We start from the raw sequence: 25,631 nt of genomic DNA on the forward strand, positions 1-25,631 counted from the left end.
ACTGTTGAATTAACAATGATAATAACGCAAAAAAGAGAGATAAGGTCAAAAGAGAATTTGCCCTCTTCCTTCCTTCTGACTCCCACATGAGCCCTTGGGATGGGGGGTAGTTGTTGGCCGTTAATAAAAGCAATTAAGGCTTGAAATTAGAGAAAATATTATGCACACATATAATATATTGAAAAATTAACATTTTTTTTCTTTAATTCAATCTGATATATAACATTTTTCAATTAAAAAAATGCCAATTTGTAGCGTCAGGCTAAGGATGTGCTTTCTTAGCCTTGAAAGAGATCAGGAGAACAACAAAGTCCAATCATATATATATCTATCTTTTTTTGTCCTAGATTTTTATCCGATATTAAGTACGCCCGACGAGAGATTTAATCTTAGTTGATAAGTTAAAAATTTTTTAATAATATTCATCAATATATATATATATATATACATAAATTATGATGAAGGTATATTCATCCGGTCCCCCCATCCCCCCCCCCCCCCCCCCCCCCCCCCCCCCCCAATGTTAGCTGGGGATCGGGTGTCTTCCGTGTTTGCGATCCACGAGCTTGTATTATTAGAAGGTAATCCAATTAAGGTTTTCGTTTGGTAGTACAATGGCGGTTGTATACATGCTTTCCTACTTAATTTTGAGCAGAAATAGCATTTGGTGAACTAATTCAAAACCATGATTTTTGTGATTGAAAACCTGATTTTCTTCAGTAAATTAATAAATACTTATAAAAAATGTTTCGACTTATTCTTCATTTTAAATATTAATTTTAATTTTAGCAGTTTCAAATTATTATCTCCTAAAAATTAGGTCAATCCATTACGGGTAAAGCTCTTATAACGTGTATTTTTTAATTCACAATGACTCGAATTCGAGATCTTACTTAAACAGAACAAATATCGAATTATTTGAACTAATCCATATTGGTGATTTCTTCCTCTCTTTTTCATTATATATATACATATATATATATATATATATATATTGATTTCGTAAGGGAGCATGAAATCAAACCCTAATGCAGCGAAGATGGCGGTGGTTGCTGAACTAAATCAGTGGATTTCTGGAGAGAGAGAGAGAGAGATAGATTGATAGATTTTCTGGTTTTTTTTTTTTTTTAAAGAAAAACTGCTAAAAAATAAAGGGCTATAGATAGGGTTTAATAGATGCAGAGGGTACTATTTGTCACGCGTGCGCTCCCTTTCATGTCATTTTCTTCTGGGCTACCTCATTTAATTATATAGATAGACGATTAACTGTTTTTATATAATATATCCAGAGCAAAAATAAAACAAAATTTATCATACAAATAGGAAAATTTCATCCATTTCTAATTGCAATGAGGCCAGGCGCTGCCCAATTGAATCAGGACATTGAGATAGATGTTCAAGATATCCGCAAACAACTCGCTTATGGGGCTCGTATCTTACTTATAAATAAAAATAACAATGAATAAGTAGGAAAAAATAAAATTAAGTAGGGAAAAAAGGGAGAGATACATTTTAATGGATATATTTTATATTTTTTATATGGTTGAGAGAGTATATCATATGACAATTTGACCTTAATTTATCTATCTATTGATAAAGATTGAAGAACGAGCCTTTACAATTATAAAGTTCGAAGGGTTTGTTTTATTCCGAAATCATCCATATAATTACGCATATATTTTAATTAATATAAGTTATTAGATTTGAGAGAATCGTAAATTTTCTAATTAAAATATATATCCTTAAATTTTTTTTCTCCACTTATTCTCATGTTACCTATTTTTCTTTCCTCTACTCTACCACCCTAATATCTTGCAATGGATCAATATTGATAACTTTCTTTATAGAATAACTATTTTGTGATTCCCAAAACCTAACTAAAGGTAATTTTAAAAAAAATAAACGGCTTTCTTATACGGTTATTTGTTTTCCATTCGGGTGATCAACTATTTTAATCTTATAAAGAAAAGCATCAAAATCGGGAAGAAGGCTTTCCTTAAAAATGTACATTAGTATACATATGGATATAATATAATCTTAATATACTTTATTGTGTATTAATGGATCAAGTAAAATGTGAAGTCTATATATACATATTAAACAATCGTCAGCATGTACAGGCATTTCTTTGAAGGTCAAATGGTCAATATCATATCAATCTGTACTACTTCAAGTACTGATGAATCATTTAACTAAAGAATATTTAATCAATTCATTCTAATTTCATAGATCCACACAAGGCATGCGGATGTGTCGTCCCTGCATGTTTATTGATTATTCTTTGTCAGTCGTCTAAGATTGGGGGACCATCATATATGTTATACGTGACTGAGATATATTCTAATGTGCTGAGATCCAAAAATATTTTTATTTATCTAATTATAATTTTATAGATGAAGATGCAATTTTTTTTTTAAATTTTTTCCTCTTCCTGTCTGGAGTGTTGATATTAGCAGCTGAAATGACCAAAAAAAAAAAAGATCTGCAATATGTTTATATTTTACGTGAGAACTTTTATTGTCTCTTATGCAAGTGGTTCCATATGTTTATACCCATTGCTATTCTCCTTAAATTGACGCGAATAGTAATATATTATGCTATCTAGGTTAAAAAAGCACGTTACCATCTAAATGAATTTGACATGCATGTTTTGCAATTAGATTCAATTTTGACATTAGATGTTCTGTTTACCTTTTTCTTGATTAATAAGTTGGTCCGTTATATGGACAAAAGAAATAAAAGTGGAATTATAGATTTTCTTTTAATTACTTTTCCCAATCTAGAATTGTCCCCAAGACGTAGATTTCCTGTCATTTCAGGAGGTACTTTTCATCTCTGTCGTCAATGAACATCTTTCTTATTCTATAATAATTTAACATGTCAAATGACAAGATGATAAATTTGAGCAATCGACCTTAACTTTCATTAGACGTCAAAACCGTATAATAGACAGGTTCTGCTTCTTCTCAGACAAGAAAGAGATGCCAGAGAAAAAGGAAATGTCCAAGGCCTACCTAAAATATGTACATACTATCTAATAATGGTGAAACTAAATAAGGTACATATAAATATTATACAAAGAAGAAAATCTTCCCCTAATATCAACTTATATTTTTTTCTTTAGGTACAAACTCCTTTTATTAAGTTTTGCACGTTATTGGCTCTCAAAATGGACTAATTTCTCAAGATTCCTAGATGAATAAGTCTCCATTTTAGTCGCGCATGACAAATAATATTAGATATGGTGTCAGTTAAGGGAACGAAAAATATGACATATAAACAGCTCCTCGCTATGAGGCATATAATTACATTTTATCCAGTTATAGGTCAAAATTCACATAATAGTATCATAAGTGCATATATTAATTTATTAAGATCACGTATATATATATATATATACACACACACTCAATTTTATTAAAATAATATGATGTTAATTAATTGTTCAAAAAATAATCTGTAGATAATATATTATGCGGATGATCTCCTCCATCATTATATGTATTACACTGATAGAACTCTGGAAAATCCTGGAAAGTTGAGAAATCGACAATAGGCAGACAGTTTTTTTTCCCATTGACAATAAGCAGACAGTTAGCAGGCACGATTTAATTATTAGGCCTGGAAAAACCAGATTTTTCTAGACAGTGCTTATGTCATGATAGAATTAATAAGCACTATCAAATTCTTCCAACCCCAAAAATAAGAACGCTATACTCAAACAATATAATTTAGTAAATTGACTGCAACACTATGGTAATGGATAACAAAAGAGAGTTGAGGGATCAAATATTTATTTATTTATTTATATATCTTATTAATAATTAAACTCTAACAATTTAAAAAATATTTATACGTTACATTTTTCACAACCATTTATCATTAATAAGATGCACCTGTACAATTTTGTATTTATCTAAATTTACATGTAAGTACGCTCGTAATGTGTTTAATTAGAATTATGACTAGAACCATCTCTGCGTGATGCATTTCCGACTATCTTGCTTACGACTTAAATGAACTGTGGAGGCTGGAAGAATGTATGAGGTATATGCACTTAGTCTATGATTAATTTTTATCAAATATATATATTAGCTCCTGAATGTAGCTTCTTCAAAAATGCGATTTTCTGGTTCTGATTCTCTATTGATTGTCCAAATCCCTAGAGCCACTACGGGGACTGCATCGCCATTTTCATTGTGTGGCTTGGGATTGATTAGAAGGGACATTTCAAAAAATATATCCAGTCAAAAGATTACGGCATCAAGGGGCATGTTCCTTTATTTTTTCTATTTATTTGATTTGTTTAATTAATTAGAATCTCTCTTTCCAAGTGAGGCTATTAAAATGACCTATGAGCCCTACTAAAAATAAATATCAATTTTTGGTCATTATTCCCAAGAGGGATTTCCAAGTAGAGCCTTTTACTGCCCAATGATGTTCTCACAATTCAATGCGTGTCCATTTAAATAATTTTCTTTCTAATTGGAAATATCACATAAATGTAACCCAATGAGTGGTCCATGCAATTTCTTTAATGTTTGTTAGTTTGTAGGGTATGATGAAACATAGATAAATGGGACATTTCGGGTGTTCTTTAAGGGCGTGGTCTCTTGTCCCCATGACTCCAATCTTTTAATTAAGTTAAATCACTCGCTCGAGGCCTCAAATTGATGTATCAATAATTTCCATATATTAGAGAATCTATAGAATGGAAGAATTCTCTCTTTTTTTCTCTATCGGGTTCAAAAAATTTACCGGAATATGTACGTAGAGCTTTTTATATATCTCTTGATTTGATTGAAGTTAATATTCGAGAGCGAATGAGAGGTGCATAATTAAAGCGAATATGCTTCCACGCACGCCATGTTCAAATCCAAAAGAATGACATGATTCCTTTGATGAGCAGTCTCAGGATAAAAACATGCATCTACTGCTGAATATCTTACCAATTGAAGTATTCACCGAGCCCATTGATTTCTTCTATCAAATATTCTTTTTCGTTTTTTGATGAGTTTTTTTTAGTATGTATCACTTGACATGCAGAAATCTAATAATATTAACTAATTCAAATTCAAGCACAGTCGGCTCTTTAAAGGGCAAAAGACCTCCAATCATGAATTTTCTCATTTCACCTGACTCGAATCTAAAATCTTGATTAAGTAGAATAAATGTCGAATCATTTGAATAAATTCAGGTGGGTAGTTTGACATTATTACATTACATACACATGAAAACAAGGAAAAGAAGGTGTGTAGGATAATAACTGTTGGCCGTATATGCATCTTTGAGTTGGGAGTGTACGACAGATCATATTAAAGAGGAAACATCGGGTGCCCCCATTAAAGAAGGAAGTGTACTATATCAGCCTAAGCATCTATGTGCTGACTCTTAAATTTAGAGAAGGGGTAAAATGAGAAAATCATATATCCTCAGTTTACTGGGCCTTTTCCATCATCACATGTCATATATGGTTGTCAACATGCATGTTTGTCCTTTACAATTATATAAGGGGTGAAAGATATCACAGCTACATGCTTCACCATACTATTACCTTTTTTGAGTTTGAAAAAGGGATCATCTCAACTCATGAAAAGAAAATGAGTAAAAAGTATATGAAATAATAAGATAAATCGATCCATTTTGGATGAAAAATGTTTACTCCATGTTAAGGAGGAAGGGTGGATTGAGGTGTCAAGAGAAATTGGGAGGTGGTGGTGGAGCGAAACCCACATTTAATATATATGGGGCAGGGAGGTTTTTAAATTCCACCAATCCCCTCCAAATCAATTAATTCCTAGTGGAATTTGTGGGGTTCGACAAGGAAAAAAAAAAAAACAAAGAGTATAACTTCATATATCTTCTTATTATTTAGTCCACCCAAACAAGATGAAGATTATGGAGACTTATTCTGTCAGCCTATGCCTAGCCCTTACTCATGAATGCCAATTCTCCCCATTCCACCCCTTCACCCTTTAGTATCCAAACATAGTGTTATGGTATTTATATGCTTGGATTTCATTTCTGCTTTGTTCGTATGCAAGGAAAATGGAAGAGAGATAGGGAGAATGTATTGGATTGTTCCCTTCTATATACTGCCCATCCCGACAATCAATATTTGAAAAAATAGATATTTGTGCAAATGCCACTCAGACTTAATTCACACTCACGACCAAAAGGTTAAGAATTTGATTCATATCAGCGTATATTTCATGAGAGTACCTTAGAACAAAAAATAGAACTTTGCATACATTTATATTTGTTTCGGTGGCATGCATACATTTATATTTGAATTGCTGTTTAACTTTTGCCATGCAAGAGTTCCTGATTTTCTCGTAATATATTCAATATTTTGACTGTTGCTATATTTAATCTTACTGGTAAATTATTCACATATATTTTTTGTTATAAGAGGACAATGATAGAGCCACTTTAAGTTTTATGGGAGGCAGCCCGCCTAGATCAGCGAAATTAAGTAAATATCGATACATACATACATATATATATATATATTTATTTATTTTTTCCCTCCATAAACAATTTTTAACTTACCTCTACTTAATTGAGAAGAAATTGTTATGCTTTTTAGTTTTGAGTTTTATAAATTCAAGAACTAATAATAAATTGTGCTTTGCTAAGATAGAATATTTCTACTTCGAGAACATTTTTAATAGTCTTTTTAATTTCAATGAATTTCGTTTATTATTTATTATGCACTATATATAGTTTCGTATATCACATTGATTATGTATACTAATACAAAAGAACGAAGGAACGTAATTTGTGTAAAAGTACCCATTATGATATAATAAAATATTATCCGTTAGGTTAAGTAGGAGTTAAGGGTAAAACAATAAATACATATATATAATTGGTTAAATAGTTAATAAATCTACCTGCAGATTTAAAAATATTTTATCTAAAAATAAGTAATAATTACATAATATCATATGTTTATAATTTACAAACTGAACTTAAATTTAATGTGGCGCGTAGGGCAGGTGACACTCTAATAGTTTCATACATTGCTGTTCGGGATAAATTTCTGGTTTTATCCTTAAAGGTTAGCAAATGACCTAACACAGAATGGGAAAAAATGAAGGAATAAAATATGAAAAATCCCTATTGGACAACATGTACGGTCTTTGACTGAAATTACCTGTGTCGTGGTGGACCGTGAAATTAATTGGACGAAGCCCAAACATAATTGTATAAAAAAAAAGTCCTAATAAAAAAGAATATATTTCAAAACCTCTTGATTTTGAGTTGAAAGGATAAGTGTATACTAAAACTCTTTCTCGTTATTTCTAATTACTTTTTTTTGGTAAATAAACTATTTCTATTTACTTAATTTCTTGTCTAAAGTGATAAAAACGAAAGAAAATAGAGGAAATTTTGTACGAGAGCTTTTGAAAATCTCATACAAATTTCCAAATTCCTTTTCTTTCCCTTCATTTCCTCCCATTTCCTCCATCTAAACAAAGCGTAAGCGTAAACCGGTTTTGCACAATTGGGTCTTCTTTTTTTCTCATCTCTTTTCCCAAATGACAAAGGCAAATACATTTCCTTCCAAAAGCGGAAGAAATCAAAGATAACAAAAGGAAATATATATACATATATATATATATATATAATTATAATAAATGCCATGGGAAGAGGACAGGGCTTTGCAATTTGCAGTACAAGCAAGGGACAGTTGGTCCCCGCCCACTCAGGCGTTAAATAAATAACCATCTTTATTATTATTTTTTCTTTCTTTCCTTTGGGTACATATTGGAAGCATGCTTTGCCTTAAACCCCATCCTCCAAAGTTAACAAACAACTAATTAATTGATTAATTAACTGATTCATCTTTGATTAGTCACCCGAAGCAGAGATGTCGAGGATCGTGTACTATCCATATATATTGAAACTATGAAAATTCGACTCGTATGTAAGAGTCATGCATGGATAATGTCGTGGAGTAACATAGCCCACAGGCTTGGAGAAATATTGACTTTTGAATAACAAATTTTAATAGAGAACGTTTAATCTGGATGGAAAATTAACAAGATCGATCTTGACTGGCTAGGTTAGTTTCCATCTCACATTGAATGTGTATATATATATACATATATATCCTTTTCTTTTTTTAGTTGGATTGTATGCATGTCTATATCCTTTGTTAGAGCACTATCATGTGCTAGAAATATTTGTATCTAAAGTGGCTCCGCTTTTTCTATCAAAAGAACGAAACCGTAATAATTCGACCACCCAAAAAAAAAAAAGTGGCTCGGCTTTATTCAAAGTTTTGAAACAACTAATCGAGGAAGACTGTAGCTGAGGGGCCCTAACGGGGAGGGAAATAAAATTAAAAAGTTTTCTTTTTTTCTTTAGTTATAAGAAAGACTCGTGAATTCTATATAATGAGATGAAATAAAGCAAAATAAAAAGATATATAAATCATATTGGTGAGACTTAAATCCAATATTTTTTAGTTTCGATATCTTATGTTACAACTCTAAAACTCCTTTTAGGCCGAAGAAATAAGGGGTTTTTGTAGGCATTTCATATACAAAGAGACATATATATATCAGATCAATTCCTTTCCTAGGACATATTCATGAAAATTTCTTCCCACAGGCAGGCCGTCTTCTTAGTTGAGCCCATTTTTATCGATTGTTATGCACGATTTTTCCCTATTGGAAAGTGACATCAACTACATGGTGACGTGCCATGCACCTATTGTTTTCAAAAGTTGAAGCTTTAAAAAGGTGGAGATGCACTTGATATTACCTAAAGCTATATTGTATGGTTTCGCATCCTAAAAAAAACGTCTAATTACGGTTCACTTTGAGTATCGACTTTTTCTTGTCATTCTTGTTATTCCTTGGTACGTTGCAAATTGCTTGCATGTGAGGTGCACTAGTTGATACACTTTCCCACAACTCGCACCAGATCTTGAAATGAACATGCAAGTACTGTAAGGTTTCTCGGCTATTAACACAGCTCATCAATTTTTTTTAAAAAAAAAGATAAATCATTATCAGAATGCACCTAATATGTTTCTATCCACAATAGGGGTAAGAATTATCTTCGGGTGCTATCATTCACCATTACCTTTACCAAGGATTGATGAGGTCAACGACTTGCCTTGACCCATAATCCAAATGATTGATCTTCTATATAAAGATGGAATTGGAAGAGGAGCACCAACTACAACAAGTGTTCGAAGCTTATAATTATATAATAATAATTAAGTAATTAGCAGGGGGGCCGGGGGGGGGGGCACTGTTATATTGGGTGCCACGTAGGCGGGTGCAAGGAGGGGGTGCGGAGAAAACGGGTGCAGGGGATTAGGGCACCGTTGGTCTCCCCGGAATGACGCAGTCCCATCAAAGCGGTGTTTTGACCCAATTCCCCATAAAAAAAAAAAAAACACACTTACCCCCTCCACATCTCCAAATGCGGACAAACTCACAGTAAACACGAAGACTTCCCCCCTTCATCTCATTCCATCCCATCTCAATCCTACGGCAGGGATTCAGCCCCTCACTCTCTCCACCGGTCAAATCCACGGTTCCCTTCAAATCTCCCCCGCTCCTCCCTCGCCTTTCGAATTCTTCATTCTAACTAAACTCAGGGGGTAGGAAATCCTTACCCCAGCTTATAAAAAAAAAAAAAAAAAATCTTACCCAAGAAAAAGAATTTATTAATTCTTTTGGTTGAAAAAAAATATATTAGCTGGTTTAGAAAAAGAGTGCAGGAAGAATTCGTCAATTGATTTAGAAAAAAAGTGCAGGAAGAATTATTAGCTGGTTTAGAAAAAGAGTGCAGGAAGAATTCGTCAATTGTTTTAGAAAAAGAGTGGCAGGAAGAATTATTAGCTGTTTTAGAAAGAGAGTGCGGGAAGAATTCGTCAATTTTTTCATGTTCGATGTTGATCAAATTACAGTTTGCGTAATATAAGTAAGTAGCAATAGCCTTTCAACGCTGATAATATCACAGTCCCTATCACTGTGAACGAGTCAGAAAGCTGAAGATATGTTAACGAAATGATGATGATGTATAATTTGAGTTCTGGTCGAGATAAAATCATAGGGATCCAAATGGTCGATGTCGGTTGCTTGTCTTTCCACCCACAAAAGATAGTTCGCGGGCATTCACCGCCTTGTAGCTCTAATTACCCTCCCAGCACGACAATGTTCACATCGGGTTGATGTTCGACCTCTGAACACTCCCGACCCTTGATTTCTGGATCCGTCCAGATAGCTATCTTCCGTGGTTTTTTTCGTAACCTCCTTTTCATTAAATTAACTAAAGAGGTTCCATCACAATATTATTATATATGATGGTTTAATATTATCTAATTAATTAGTCTTGATAATTATTTATTGACAACAAACATGAAGTGAAGTCATCACATAATGGCTTGCTCCCATCCCATTCGATTTGCCAATAAAAGCTACACGTAGTGTATGTGCCCCTCACCCCCTCACCCACCCCCTCTCTCTCCCTCTCTATCCCTTCCCCCTTTTCGAGAAGATAGATAGATAGAGAGAGTTATTATGGAGGAGAGGAGATTTATTTGATAATAACACAACACGCCCCGCAGGAGAAGGGGTCTCTCTCTCTATCTCTGTGTATGTATATGATGGGCTTCCTTCACTCACCACCAGAGAGAGGGAGCGCACAGAGCCCCCCACCGCAGTCTGAGAGACATTTTCCGCCCCCACTCTCTTCTCTGTCACCGACACCTGTACGTTTTGCATGGAAGAGAGAGAAACCCACAAAAAGAATTTTTTTTAAAAAAAAAAAAGAAGAAGAAGAGAAGAAGGGCTTTTTTCTTTCTTTTATCATCTTTATTATTGGATACCCTTTTTCACCTTTATTAATGTCCGGGTGGGATGAATGGCTTCGCTTGGTGGATTCTTGGTCTTCTCTTCTCTTCTTGTTGTTGTTTCGGTTCTTGATGGGCAGAGAAAACCCTAGAGGTCGATTCTTTCTTTGGATTCAATGGCGGGGAGGGAGGGGAAGACTTATGGCAACTTTCCTTAAATGGGTTATTCTTCTCTCATGGATCTGACCGCTTCTCGGGTTGGGGTAGTACCTTTCCCTTTTGGTCCTCCCTCCCCCCATTGATGATGTTTTCACATTTTCGTGTGTGTGGTCTGCCCTCCTTTCCTTTTAAGGTAATGTGTTCAATGTTCATATTCCCCCCACATAGATTGCATTTCGGATTTGTGGGCATGGAGAAATTGACAGAAGAGAGTGAGCACGCAGAGGGACCAATTGTATAGATGTGCTATACCTTTGCTTTTGCGTGCTCACTGCTCTTCCTGTCAGATTCCCCCTTCCCCCCATTCCGACAAGGAATCCTGATCAGTTCCCAGCCGGGACTCGGTGCATGTATTGTTGCCGGTATGGTCTTCGATCCGTGGCCTCCTTAACGGGTGATCGTGGCCTCCTTTCATGATCTAAAGAGAGGAGCTTCAGTGGGGCGTGACTTTTGATGAACATATATATGTGTGTGTGTGTGTGTGTGTGTGTGTTGGATGATGATTCCTAATCTTGTGTTTATTGTATGGGACCACGTTATCATATAATCCATTTAGTCTTTGATCCTGTATATAATATAAATCTGTATTTATCTAGATTGTAGCTAGCATGGTCCTTGGTCATAAATCCTTCCCCATTCTTCTACTTTTTGGTTTCTTTCGACACGAATCTGGCTAATGCATGGTGTTATGTTTGCAGTTCGACAGGTAATGTACTATATTTTATGTGACCATTTAAGCATAAGGGTACCAATTATTAGGTTTATCCAGCTATTATGAGTTAATCGGGGATTAATTTATCCTTAGATTGCGATTATGCTCACGTCTTTTAGCCAAGACAAGACCAGATCATATCGCACTTCCGATCCAGAGAAATTTCATGTGCTCTTTCCCTGAAAGAGATATTCAAGGTTTCATGTATCAAAAGACGCTACGGAGAACACATCTTGTAAGGTAATTTTGACTGTATCAGCTGCCACAATTGCATCAAACAGAAAAGAGATGTATTTTTGAAAAGTAACTGTAATCAGAGACGGTCATCTTATCTATATAAATAGAACATAATCTCAAAACCTGATATTCATAAATAACATTTACAGAAATGTGAACTTTGCCTATAATGATTTCAATTTCTGATCAGGAGCAGAAGTAGATATGCTGGATTACTGTTTCCTTTGGTTCACGCAAAGCGCCTACATCCAAATGTACCATTTGTATGGCAGATTTGAGGAATTTTTGTCCCTTTGTACTGTCAATTGTCCTTTCAAGGTCCTTTTTGGGGTGCAGATAGGTCTGATTCTGGCTGTGGATTCTTCTCAACTTTTGGAAGGAAGCTGCTGTCTCAGAAATTTAGAAGAAGACATCTTGTCAACACAGGTTAGGTGTCATCATTCCATCGCCGGCAGATTCAATTTTTTCCTCGTACTTCACTGTCCGTGCTTTGTAACTTATTTATCCATTTTGCACGATAGACTTTCCCCCTTTTCCATTCATGGGCTGCTTTAATTATCTAGTGAGGAAAATAAAATTGCCTGATGGAGCTGAAAATTTTTAAGTAGCTAGCAATCATTGGGTGGAGCAGCTCATAGCATTATTCATTGTATCGGCTCTTGTATTTGGCGGCTTGTCGATGTCCTTTAAGCAACCTACTCTTGATTTTCAGCACCATTGGCAATCGACATTTAAGAAATTAAAGAAAACTTGATTTTATAGTGGCATCAATGAGCAAAATTTATGATGTATTAAAATAATCATATAATTTGAGATCGCTGTCATTTTAAGTTAAGTATTCATCACCTTACAAAAAGTTTAGGGTGGTAAATCCGGGTATATGAGGTGATTGAGGGTCAATTCGTGGTATATTGATCGGGGTATTTGGATAATTCTTTTTACATGGTTTCATGAATATATATATAAACAAAAAATTCTTCAATTCAGAATTATATTATCACGTGGTTTGTTTGCCGGTTTTATTGGAGTCTACGTGATAGTGTTAAAATGGTTATGTTATGATAATGTTGTGGCTCAACGTTACCTAATTAGTTGAGTTCTTTTCACTTCATAAGGAAGTTACAAACCAACGATGTTTTCACGGTTATTGAAATCATTCTGGTGGGAAGATGATCCAAACAGTAAAATTTCATGTAGGATGTCTGAAGCTAAACACCAATGTAGGTTTTTCTTTTTCCTTGTTTCTCTTTTTGCTTGTTATCCATTGAGTCTTATTCCTTCCAGTAAGTTGATTGTGTTGATATTTAGCCAAAAAAAAAAAAAGAGTTGATTGTGTTGATTTTCTTTGATTGTGGGGTTTCTTTAAGTTGGTTTCTTACCCTTTTGGTTTTCTGCTAACTAAAACCATGCCTTTAATTTCACATGGTCAATATTGAATACAGCATAACTGTCTGTCCACTTTGAACAACATGCACCATCATATGTCTTTTACCTGAATTAGCTGGTTTGCTAGGTGATGTTGGGGATTTTAGCTTCTCATGTAGCATTCGGCAAGAATGTATTTTAAAACAACAGGCTGAAACTAAAGAGTGATAATAAAATTATTTGTTTGTTTTTTTTATAAGACATAAGCGTCTTTGAGATTTACCTCTTTTGCAGTTTCCACTCAATAGTTTGTTGTGCAATATTCGAACTACTTGACATTTTTTGTTATTGAGGCGAGGAAAATTAGGGAGGACTAAACAGGTCTCAGTACATAGAACTTACTACTGGCTTTTTGGTGATGCCCAAGAGTTTCCAATAATGAGTATTCATCTATGCCGTTATACACAGTAATTTCTTAGGCGAGTTTAAACAAGGGGAAATGAAAAACAGAGGGAAGGAAAACTCCATTGTAATGCACCTTTAACTTCTATAGCGTAGGGTCCCTCCTATTTTCAGCAAACAAGACTTATATATTGGTTTTTTCTTTTATAATTGAAAGACTGAAATAAAACAAAATTGGTCGCCTAAGTACGGCTCCAGTAGTATAAACTTTAGCATTTTATGTCATTTAATATCAGCTCTTATAGAGAATATATCTTGGTATGATTTTACGATGATAAGACAAAATGTTTGTTTCTGGCAAGATAGTGCTCGATCGTCATTTTTATTAGACGATGAGCTTCAAAGTAGAGAGTATGTACTTATCACGTTTAATGGGAAATCAATATTTCATAGTTTTGTACATTATAGATATTGTTCTTGATCCTGTAGATTATGGCCAATTGGTATAAGAGCATCAGTTGGTTTTTTTGGAACTTTTTTATTCCAAAAATTAAACCCTTTTAGTCTTGTTTAGGTAAATGAGACCTGTGGAATTGTGAAACATATATGGATAAGTGCTGTTGGCCTGGGGTAGTTGGGCCTGCTAAGAACATAAGGACTTGATTTTCCAGACGTGGAAGATCCTGAATTTGAAACTTTCCTTCTCAAATATGTATTCTTGTAAAGATGTGTATTCATGCTGACTGAAGGCCATCCTCATGAAAAAGCTTATGTTCCACTCCATGCGGAAACAGTCTTTTTGTGAACTTTATCTTTTACCCTTACTGATCAAGAAACTGCTGGCTTCGTGTGGTTGGCAGGAATGGGAATCTCTCAAGTAATCAGGTGTTCAGGAGCAGAAGACATCTGTGGGGCATAATGCTATTTGTCAAGTATCGGGCAATCGTTTATGCTGAACATAGATGGTATGTCATTTTCTCAGAAAATGATGTCATTTTCTCCACATCCATTTATTAATGCAGATGGTGATGAACGATTTGGGTGTTCTCTGCCTTCAAAATTGTTTTTCTACTCTAGGCTCTTCAACTCCCCTTTGCGATTTTTAGATGCATTGATGAATTAGACTTTTTTTACCACGTTAAAGAAAATTCTGGCATTGATATTTATCTCTATCTTGTTTGCCTTTTTTTCTTTTTCACTTCAAGATGGAAAGTATGTTATTTGACACAATTGACCCGACCAAAAACTGTCTTTTGGCAAATTTATAAGTTGGAAAAATGAATTAGTTTAATATTGTTAATATGGTTAACAAATCCCTTTACAAATTTTAATCTGAGGACGGGTGTATTTGGACTTGATATGCCTATTCTCCGATTAGGCCTTATGCTTTTCGGTAGTATTTGACAAAATTTTCCCTCTTGCCACAATTTGTTAGATGAAGTTCATTATTCATATGGTCATGTTGGAATCAGATGTGATTCAATGTATTGGTCTATAATGAAAGAGACAAAAATTTATGAATTGCGAGGCTTAGGAACATATTTCTGGTGCTGTTGTACATATGACTAGATAATAGAAATAAAACAACAAAAGCAGATTTTCTGAAGAAAATACGCTATTGTTTTGGGGTTCTTTATGGTAATGAGCATTGTTCTTTATGCTAATGAACATAAATGCTATTAATTAAGGAAGACAATTCCTGCTGTGTGTGCTTCTAAATGTAAGAATTGATAACAAACAAAGAGGGGAAACATATATTTTTCATTTTAAAAGAATCAATGTAGCATCTTTGCTCAGCAAAGTTTGATTAGTGGAATATCTTAGTGGTCTGATCCCCAACAAGGGGTAGTTTGTAGCTGTTTCTGATAATGTATCCACTGAGATCTTATTGCTGGTTACAAAAGTGGCCGTTATTTCTGCCCGAAAAAGTTTGCCGCTCGGAAGATGAGAACTTCAATTCATTCTTCTAGCGGCTGCGTTGCAGTTATTGGCCATATGCTTTGTTTTGAGAGCTGATGAAGTTATGCGATGCACACGCAACTCTGGATCATTAAACATTTATTACAACAGGGCCTGGTGAAGTTAGAGTCCCCCAAGTTTAATGTTTGTAGCTGCAAACCATAAATTTATTATGTTGTTCCTGTTGACACCCAACCCCTTGGGTGTTCATTAGGTTAACGACTGACTCATTACAATTTTCATTGTTCTTTTTTTAACAGCTCATTTTCGATGTCTAAATCAGGCCTTATTAGTTACTAGGATGGCGATACTATGATTGCGACTTGCGGCTTCCACCATAGTTCGAGCCAACACTGGAAGTTTAAGGGAGGTTTATGCAATTGAACTGAGTGCCGGAACACATAAACGTTAATTCTAGGCTTCTGCACTCATATACAGCCGGAGGGGTGTTTGGTATGGATTCTCAAAGTGCTAATTGCGTAGTAGAGTCAGGTCATCAGTCAGACTTCCTTGATCTAACACGATCCTTCTCACTCTTTCACAGCTCTACAGTACGATGCCAGAGTTGGATCCGTTTCCTTTGACTTCTCTCAGATTTCGGTTGAGACTGGACATGTTGGACTTGAATCCTGATTATTACTAAATCAGCTGGCTTTCTTTGCTAGAACCTTTCCTGTTGATTTGTTTTAAAGTAGGCTCTTATTCTTTTCCCATCGTTTACAGTGTTCATCGTGGACATTTCCCACAGTCCAGGTTTTAAAGTAGACTAATGTTCCGGGGGTTGCTTGTGGCTATGAACACCTTGTCCTCCGAGGGGCTGTGCTGGAGAAGGACTGGCAGGCTGGAGCAGCCAGATACCTCGCTTGCCTATCAAATAGAGGCAGCGCGACATCAGCTTAGATCGCATCTAGACAAATAGAAGCAGCGTGATGAGCAATGCAACACGAATCATACAGCATTGTTTTCTCAACAGCCAGAATTGCTATCTCAATATCTTGCCTTCAAAATGCCTATATGAACTCAATTAATTCACCATTTTGGCTTAAACGGAAACGTAGAAACAAAGATAAAAGGTCCTGAGGATGGAAAAATAGTCGCAAATTTTTCTTTTTCTTGGAAAAAGAATGCTTTTCTTCCTCTCCTCTTTGCTTTGCGTCGAAAGAACAAATTCAAAAATGTTATGATTCAATCCCAAACGCGTTTGAGTGCAGCGGACAAAATCCTCAAGGATTGACTGGAGTGCATAATTTTGCTATTACCACAAAGCTACTACCTCACTCGGAATTCGGAAGAGAACAATGGTTATTTTGCAAGTGTAGCAAGCAGAGATTGGGTTTGGCTCTTGGTATTTGTGGTACATATCGGCCGAGGTTGTCCGGTCCTAGTTCTAGGGTTTATGGAGCCAGTTGTCTAAATTATGGATCCAATCAAGACATGTAATTCATTATTCACGTCACAAGCACACCCCTAGCAGAGAAAACACAGCGAACTTGCATCTCATTCTTCGGCAAAACCGAAGCCGAGCTGCTGCAACAACCGTGTTTTCAAACACGAAGAACGCGCCAATGTATTGTGAGGGAAAGAATATGCAATTCTATGAGGTTCTGGCTTTTTTAGTCATAAGGTCCGATTCCGATTTGGACGTGCCCCTAAAAATAAATGAAATGTCAGATAGGAATTGGACCGATACCGAACTGAAGCACCCCCACCTTGCCCAGCCCAACAAGGACGCCTATCTTGCTTTGTGGGCTTTACTGAAGCTAGACGGGCCGAGGTCCAACGTTAGCCGGCCCATTCTACTGCAACTGCATGCCAACGGTTTACAGCTGGGCTTACTTGGATAAAAGGAATATTTAGCCGTCGGCCCACGGATTCATGACCGACCAAGTAAGCGGGCGGGTCCCGTGAATGTGTTTTCCATGGGGGATTCTATATTACGTGAAGCGCATGGTCCCGTGGATGTTGATGCTCCGTGGAATCACTGCGACTGGTTGATCGTAAGGTCGATGTCGGGGCCAACTATTCCTTAATTCCATGTAATATTCGATTTCAATGAGTTTGTAGCTTTACACGAAGTATCGTGACGTAAGATATATTACGTTGAGTTTCTAAACGTGGTTGTCCCAAGCAATCTCTTCTACATTGTAATTAATAGAATTTAAAAAAAAAAAAAGATGAGACTAACACATATATCGTGGTATGCAACCCTCCACTTAGTGTCGTGCATATTGTCCTATGTAGCCCATGACACTTACATCTTTTATATATATATATATATATATATATATTACTTTTGATTGGGACTAGCATGTACCATTGTAATGCGGTCCTATGTATACGGTGATTCATGGCTTTAGTGGATCCGAATAGAAAAATTCGAATTCATTTTAACTTTCTCTAGTACGAGTCTTCCCTTCTTTTCTAAGTCTTTGTCAAAAGAGAAATCAAGTCCTTGGAAGATTTTCCATATGATAAAGAATTGATGAAAACATTACATGATGGCGTAAAGACCTTTAGGCACCCCTTCGGACAAACAATAGGGCATCCTCATGAAAAGACATAAAAGCGAAAGACTAATGACTCTTCAAACCAAGAATAATTTTCAATGGAACTGTTCAGATGATAGAGCACACACGACAATCGCACATTAGGTCGATCCACTACATGGGGCAACGTATGGTTACTGATGTCACTTTATTGCATCACTTGGTGATGAAGTAAGAATTTGTAATTAATTAATCGATAGATTTCAAAGCCATAGCTTTAACTAAGCAAAGGTTCCTTGACTATAGAAGGAGAAAATGTCGGGAAAGTGTTTGATTGACTTCAATTTTCTAGTCTTCCTCCTAATCTTCGTTCTAGATTGATGTATTCCACTTTCTTTTGATCTCATTTGACGCGTGGTACTTAGGAAATAAATAGACATACATGCATTTAGATTTTTGTATAATATAAACAAAAATATATCGATCATCGAGTTAATTCAATTCCTACTTCCATGTCTCGTGCTAATTAATCTACGGCCAGGAACTATCTCCAGGCTACACGAAACGGTGGTGCGTGGCTATCTTTAACATTGCATTAGAAAAAAACGTAGTCTAAGAGTTACATAGTATCCGCGCGTTAGTTGCATTGGCTGCTGCAGTTCTCCCAATGGACCTGCGATTAGGGATGGCAGCGATGCGGATACCACAAGAACTGCAACCGCAACGCGATATAAATTCGTGCACTGTATTCGTACCATACCCGTCGCGGTTTTGAAGATTGAAAACCATATCCGCACCGCCAGAAAAATCGCGATTTTCCGCGCCATACCGCACCGTACCACAAAATTAAGTTAAATAAAAATTTAGAAAATCATAACATTTACAGAAATAAATTAAATTAAATCCAATAATTAAAAATTATTCTTAAATTAGTATTCTATCTTTATAGTTTTATTAGCTTATTAATAAAAAAAATTAAGAAATCAAGTTGGATTAGGATTGAATTTGGACAGTTTGTTAAAAATTAATCTAATTGTATATATTAAAATATAAATATCGCGGTGTGATTTTATCCTCAGTTTTTTCATCAAAACCATATTCGCACTGTATCGCGGCGGTTTTTGAAATTAAGAACCATATTCGCACCATAACCATTTGATACGGTTATGCGATGCTAAAATTTACAAACTCCATCGCCATCCCTACCTGTGATGACTTCTATCAATTGCAAATCAAATGGCCTCTCCTTTCTTAGATCACAGAGATGTCGTAACGATTAGTCTTACACGAATAAAAGCTTGATAATTCGTTTTATTATAAGTCAATTTTAATTGGATATATATTGACTTTGTGGGAGGGACCGTCAAGCCCATTTGTCTTTATCCCTTTCAGTCTTTTTCTATATATTCTTAATTATTTTATGCTTGGGCGGAACTAACTACACTTTTAAATTCAGAATTGATTGCGCGACTCATACATTTCGTCCACGGACCAATTTTTTTAGAGACAAATCTTATCTGGCCGTATCAATTAATTGATGTAGCTATGCTCTCATATTGCAAACGCAGAGAAATTTCTGAGGATGACACGTTCTTTTTCATATAACGCGTTGTTGCGGATTCTTCGCACAACACGGGTACATTAGTTTATCGGTGCAGTTCTGTGTATCCAATGTTGGCACCGGATAAGACAGAGATGTACTTCGGTCAGCATTATTTGATCACGTGGCAAATTATGTATTACGAAAAATTTGGTAGAAACTGCACCGAACGGACGTGATGGTTTGAATGCCATTAGATATATCCAATGATTGGAAAATGACGTTTAACTGAGGCATTTTTACGTCTGAGTACGTAATGTAAAATCAGTAAATAAGAAACCTAAAAGATGGACGTCCTATATTGGTTCCAAAACAAAGCAGTTTAATAAAAATACTATGCAAACTGCATAAATACGTGGAACAAGGGATTGAATAAATTTTATAAAAATAAAAATAAAAATAAATTTTTATTAGTTCTTTTACTCCAATTTATATTAGTTTAGACTGAAACTTTTAAACTTCAATATTTTATTATGTATAGAAGATCTAAAGTAAATTTGAATGTCAGAATTTTTTTTTTAATATTTCGATGTCAAAAATTAAGTTTTTTTCCCCTAATCACAAAGAATCAAACTGATAACGTTAAATTTGGTTATAATAATTTTACTGGCTCGAGTTTACTACTCTTATTCACAAATGATATAAATTTAGCAATTACTTTCATATAAGTAAAGTATTTTAGTATGTAGGGATAAATCATCATTTTGATTATAAAGGAGACCCAAGACATAATACAATAAAAGAGACATTCTAACCAATTAATAAAGGGCACGACTAGTCTTATTAGGTATCGAATCTATGACCTCTCGGTCAATATGTGAGGACGCGCGTCAATACGCTACACTATTTTTTGATAATAGCTCATTATTTTCATACTTCCTGTTCACAGGTAATTTAATCATTATCTATATTATTATATAAACCCAAAATCGGATTTTGGTGTCACTTTTTATTTCCCAAAATGTCCATGATACATTATATTTAATTAATTACAACTACTATATTTTGAACAATTTAATAATTTTATCAAATAACTTCCACGTCTACCTATCCATTTTCCTCTCCACTTTCCACTCTCTCCTATTTTTCTTACCCGTCCCCTTCTTATCTCCTTTTTTTTTTGTCCTAATCTTTTCTCAGCTTTTTCTTTTGTCCGTGCGTAGCGTAGTGCGTTTGTCTAGTGTTAGAGTAAATCCTATAGTGATAAACAATTTATCTTTACTACTTCAAAAAGGAGAAGTAATCTCTTTGTTGAACTTTTTCTTCCCCAAATTGCCTATATTAGCTATATTCAAATTTATAAGAACCAGTAATTTAATATTAAAATTGTAAAATTACTGATAAAACTACAGATTAATATCTTTTTCTCTCTTCCCCTCTCACTTCTCCTACTTTTTCTCTCCTCTCTCATCTTTCCTTTGTGTTACACGTCCAATTTTACAGTTAAGGATTTGAACAATGTATCTTTTTCATTATATTGCAATAAAAATATCTATATAAAATAATAAAAACCGGAGCGACATACTGGAATATGACACGTAGGACGAAGCATCTTTTTCATTGTGAGACCTTTCATTTCACCACTAATGAGAATGTGACAATTGGTGAAAGATCGTGCCGCCAAGTTGGCTATAGAAGTCGAAAAGACTTGAACTTACGAAAATTCATAAATTATATATTCATGACTATTTGTAATAAATTGAATTTGATTATTTTAGATTTAATAGAGTTGTGCTCTAGAGAAATAACTCATTTTTTTGACTTTTTGGCTCTACGATCTCTACAATGGAGGTAAATTTATCATATTGTATATAGATTATAGAGAGATTATTTTATACTGAGTAGAGTCTATAATTTTTCTTTAGACAACTGATGAAGTATCCGAGAAAATTCAGTTACATAATACATAAATTATCAGGTATATTGTCTATTCTTTTTTGTTTTGTTCGGTGTATGAAATAAATATATTCATTTGAGGTTTTTTTTTCCAATTAGGGAGAACTGATGTACCCTTATAGTGAGTAGATATAAGAGATTACATCTTTAAACAAAAAATCAATTTTATAGAGCTTATAAAAAACTTTTAAAAAATAATTTTGTTAATTATCGCAACTAGTCTATGCGGGGGTCCATTCCTCTAATCTATTTAAAAGACTAAAGTAAGTTAGATTAAATAGCAAAATATATTATTTACAGAAAAAAGTAAAATATATTGATTTTTGTCATAAATAATAATTTTATACAATATGCAGATGAAGCGGTTAGTATCGATTTGAGCATAAACTTTTTATATTTTATGGTATCAATTGCAAATAGATGAATATAACCCATAATTCTGATCGCATACACTTTAAAAGTTACGACTACGGAACCCAATCAATGGCCTGCCATTTTCTGACATCATCCTATCACGTACGATGGTGATACTATAAGCATCAATAGTCGACATGACGGACCGGAATCTTGTGGCAGGGATAAAGCTAAAGTGGCGTTCACACTCACCTACTACTTAAGCAATCCGACCTAAGGGAGACTGCATCGTGTACCTTGGTCACAGTACAAGAGACCGTTAACGGGGCCGAAGGCGTAAAAATGCCTATGAGTTGTAATCGCGCTGTTAATGACGATTATGGACTATCAGCCTGTCAATTATTTTTTAACTGACCGTCGCTCCACGAGGCACATGAAATGGAGGTACTTTCCCGATTGGAAAATGGCTATTGGTCTTGAGGTCAATTTCACAAGCGTTAGAACGTGTCTATCCATCCGAAGACCTTGAGTTGATTTTTCCATGACGGCTGCCAATTTCACACAGAGTATAGAGTCCTAATTGTCTTGATATAAGAATCTGATGACTAATCCACTTATTAATCACTGTACATACTATTTCATAAACATATTAAATTCTCTTGAGTGACGTGCCTAAAAAATCTTGTAATTCAAACTTTCCTTCACATCTATTAAATAATTGTTTGAATATTATGTAAATTACGACTCATACAAAATTATAAGTAAAATTTTAAATTAAAAAATTCTTAAATTGAATTATTAGGAGCATATAACGATATCCAAGATTTTCCTCTGCGGATAGTGGGCTGCTCACACTAAGGCTTAATGGCAGACAATGACAAGGAGTGGGAAATTAAAAAAGAGTCGCGCAGACTGAAGCCCTTTCCTTTGGTTCTCGGCCTATCCGATTAAGAATATTTTTCGGCTCCAGTGCCGGCTAGTCCTGAGTATGAAATGCCTTATGCGAGTTTCAAGTCTGTGCAGTATAAGTAAAGTCTGTTCATTGATAGTGTGCACAGACAGTCGAGAGCAACGCGCTTAGTTAAGAGGAATCACATGGAATTCAGATTGTTCTAATGTGTACGGTCCTTGGAGGATGAACCTTGCATAACTACCGCGTAGAAGAAGCAAAATTTCCAACACGTGCCATATATATATATATATATATATATATATATATATGAATAAATTTAGTTGACATTAGATCGCAGCCTGGTGCACTAGATATTAAAAAATGGTTAATGATACATATTATGACCAATCGTACATTTTACAAAACATGTAGTAGTGTCGTAGATTTTACAAAACATGTACTACCGCTTCGTCCACATTTTTCTTTGATTTATTTTCTTTTTTAGTAAATATAGTGTGTAGAAGAATTATTTAAAATTTATCAAGTATGAATACTCGGCCCATGAGCTTCCCTTATAATCGAAAAAATTTATCAAGAAAATCAACTCTGCGTGCAGTGATTTTCACCAAAAAGATCAATAAAAAATATCAACCATACTGCAGAATATTATTTCCGCTAGTTTTATATTATTGCAAATATCATGGGAAAATACGTATCTTTTTTTGAGTGTGTACTGTGGTAATCTGAAGCATAATAAACTCCAACTACTTCAATTCAAACTGAATCAATCTATTAAGGGGTCAAACTCTCCCAATCAAATATTTAACTTTCATAGAAAGACATGGTATCTTTAACAAAAAAGAAAAACCTGAGACTAGTAAAGAGTTCAGAAGCACAATGTGAAGCTCATTTTAGAATTTGAATTGTTTCCCATAATATAGGTTTTTCGACATGAGCATGCATGAACCTTTCGAAGAAAATTTCCACATGTGAAAGTAATTTATCTTATTTGTAGCTGGATGAAAACTACGAAGGACGTACATTGTTCGGGACAACCATGTGTCCAGCTGGTCATATGGTATTTTAAAATTAATATCTCTGAAAAACTTGAACTTATTCTAAAATCAATTAATTACTGCCAAAGCAAACCTAAAACCCGAAAACGATTTGGTAATTGTCTATACAATTTCTGTGCAAATGTCTTATATCATAAGATATTTTGCAGGTGACACAATTTTTAAACCCCCGTGTCCCATGAAAATGATCCCTTGACATATCTATCCATATTCACCCTCCCCACCCAGCCACCGGGCAAGGGATTAATATATAGTCATTATCTTATGTTTACACTCTAACGAGAATGTTGACCCCTATGTTATGAATATACGAAGTCAAATTTTACTTAAGCATCAAGGCTACTATTTAAATATATTAACATTTGTCTCCATAATAAACACATAATGCGTACCAGATCATGCACAAGCGCTATGCGCGGCATTACATACATTATATCCACATTAACGCCAGGCATGTTATGTAAAATTATAAATTTTATTTTGTTTTTATTATAATAAAGTTGATAATTAGATCTATTTATGAAGATTTTAAAAATTATTACATTATTAATTAATAATTAACTAAGACGAAGGAGATAAAAGTGTAATAGGAGTGTGAAGGTGGCCGTGTAGAGTGGGAGGGAGGGAGAAAAGTGGGAGGGAGAGAAAAAGTAGGGAATGTGGTAGTTATTTTTGTTGAAATTACAATCACGTTCCTAATTTTTTAGCTCTTATTAAGATTATGTTGTGAGGGCATTTCACGAAACTAAATGTTACACCAAAGGGATCCTTCACCTTTTATAATCGTATATATACTCATAGGACTCCAACAAGTGATTATTAATGTGTTGGAGAAGTTAATTATACATGACTTAGGATCCGTAAAACTGTACGTATTAAAGAGGACCATTGGAGGGTAGGTTTCTCATTGCGGTATACCACACATTTGAAACGTACTTGCCGATAATTAATTTTCGCGGTAGGCTCGTATAACTTCAAAGGCGAAGATGTATTGTATATCCTCAAGAGGCTTCAGAAAACAGAAGAAGATATGTCTCAATGCGTGTGGAGAGCGTGTGGACTAGCTTTCTCTTAGTCAACAAGCAAAACTCAGATGACTCATTGGAATGATCTATATAACTGCCAGATCAATTTTATCTGGATACATGTTTTATAACCTAATTCGAAATTGCGGGACAATTGTGATATAACGATATGATATTTAGGTAACTAATGGAGGGTGCACACCTAAATTCAAATTTATGTTATTAATTAATAAAATAATTAGTTAGGTAAGATCTCATGTTCGACTATTGTGATTGGAGAACTCTACAAATTGAAAGAGTTACATTCCTTAGTGAGCTTTCTTTTCATCGCTTAGTGGATTGATATGGCCCAAGTCTAAATTATTGGAATCTATTAAAATTCTGGATATGAGGTAATGAAAAAAAAAGTAATAATTTTAAAAGTACAGAGTAAGCTTATGGCATGAATCATGACGGAAGCATCTTCGACGTCACTCTTTGCTTTCTAGTGACTTTCCATGCAATTTCAATGATCCCATCCATCGGCTTAGATTTTCATTGGCTCTTATTGGCCGGCCTATATATACCTGTATCGCTCTTCCTTTCCACT

The 25,631-nt window shown here is 34.7% G+C and overlaps 1 long non-coding RNA gene across 10 annotated transcripts; it reads left to right on the forward strand.

The window, feature by feature from the left end:
* Positions 1 to 10,478: 10,478 nt before the first annotated feature.
* LOC116189585 lies at positions 10,479 to 16,683 on the forward strand. Of its 10 annotated transcripts, none has more exons than XR_004152428.1 (6): positions 10,484 to 11,990; positions 12,184 to 12,241; positions 12,328 to 12,413; positions 14,615 to 14,719; positions 15,997 to 16,166; positions 16,258 to 16,683. It is a non-coding gene; the product is annotated as an uncharacterized LOC116189585 (long non-coding RNA). The 10 variants fall into 10 exon arrangements; XR_004152422.1 differs by having other exon boundaries at positions 10,485 to 11,990; positions 12,178 to 12,241; positions 12,324 to 12,413; XR_004152424.1 differs by having other exon boundaries at positions 10,485 to 11,990; positions 12,178 to 12,241.
* Positions 16,684 to 25,631: the final 8,948 nt, after the last annotated feature.

The sequence above is a fragment of the Punica granatum genome, chromosome 8 (genome assembly GCF_007655135.1).
Source record: "Punica granatum isolate Tunisia-2019 chromosome 8, ASM765513v2, whole genome shotgun sequence".
Taxonomy (NCBI): domain Eukaryota; kingdom Viridiplantae; phylum Streptophyta; class Magnoliopsida; order Myrtales; family Lythraceae; genus Punica; species Punica granatum.